Raw genomic sequence first — 1,675 nt, forward strand, 5'->3', positions numbered from 1 at the left:
GCAGAAATTATGCTCTGAAGACCCACACAGCTCTGCTTACCCATGGTTAATTAACAGTCTTCATTCCAAAGTTTAGTTTCATTGTAAGCCTGGAGCTGATCAACATGACTCAGAAAAGAATCTAAGTGGTACTGATAAGGGCCTGTCCTACCTCTGTGACTCATCTATTGAAAGTATGATCTTTGAATGATTTTTCTTTATTCAACAAATATTTCTTGAACATCTATCATGTACCCAGTATTGTTATAGTTTCTGAGCTAGTACCATGAGCAGGCATTTAATGGCCTCCAATCAAAATTGTATTTCAATGGAAGAAGAATAGATTTGGGGAGAAACTAGTAATTTCCTCCACAGGTCTTAATAAGCAGGAATAGGCTCATGTAGGACTGAAGGAGAGCCTGTATGTGTGAAGTGCAGTGGTCAGGCCAGAGAACTCACACATTTGAGAAGGGGCATAAATTGCCAGGTAACTCAAAGTGATCAAATGCATATACCACTAATATTATCTACAACTTGTTTGGCTTTACAAAGAATCTATTTCTGACCCCCAAGTCCATAAAGACCATAATAGAATATATAATGTACACCAGTTATATAGTGGAAATGAGACTCATTTTGGATCAGGAATTGAGATTTTTGATCTGTCTTGTTGTTAATAGTTACTTGTTGAGCAATAAGATGAAATGATGAATGATACCAACTCTGGATTCAGGAATCTAGTCCTTGATTCATTGAAAGTGTGACCTTGAGCAAATCACCAAATCTCTCTAAGACACTAAGTTTCTTGTCTGTAAAACTGTAATAATAAAATTTATTTCAGGAGGTAGTTATGAGAATTAAATTAAACTAGCACAGTGTTTGGCATGTACTAATTTCAGTAAATGCTGTGTTGCTCCTGTTATTAAAATTCTCGTCTTCCTTATTTATTAGATGTGGGAGTTGAAGCAGATGTATGTTTTCCTGCTTTGATACTCGATAGTTTTAGTTATAGGGAATAATACTTTTTCATCTTTCCCTGGAAGAAACAAGTTGCACAGACCATGAGGTACAGAACACAGGACTGGCTTATGCAGGTTGAGTAACACCATCTCCAAATTTAGCTTGATGCAAACTCAAAACCAGTTTTGTATTTGATCCCAGGACACATTCAACATGACTTGAGTTTGGGGAGAAGTATAACTGTGCAAACCTGTTTTTAAGAAAACACAACTCAACAGCTGACTCTTTCTCTAGAGATGTATTCCCTCAGTGTTGTTTCAAAAGGAAGCTTCTTAATTGCTTCTTTTTTTTTTCTAAGGCAAATATTTAAGGGGAACTGGTCTTGTGGACTTGCAGTTTCCCTTTTCCCTGGCACACATGGTTCGCCATCTTTGACATAGCCTTCACTTTTCAGTTCTGCATCCTTACCGGGAATATTTCTCTTCATTATAAGGTTGCTATAAAAATCCCTTTATCTGGAACTATCAGATGAACTTGCATCTTGGCCTTTCTTTTCTTTTTTACTAATCAACATTAGTTAATACGAATTATTCCATGTAGGTTGTCAGTGGGTATAGACGTATATTTGTGAATGGGGAAGAGAAAGGGAGAGAAAGAGAAAGCAAAAAATTTTCTATTGAGATTTGATTATGTACTTATTAAACAGTCTTAGTGGAAGCTACCATTTTCAGGAGTG

The sequence above is a fragment of the Manis javanica genome, chromosome 11 (assembly GCF_040802235.1).
Source record: "Manis javanica isolate MJ-LG chromosome 11, MJ_LKY, whole genome shotgun sequence".
Taxonomy (NCBI): Eukaryota; Metazoa; Chordata; class Mammalia; order Pholidota; family Manidae; genus Manis; species Manis javanica.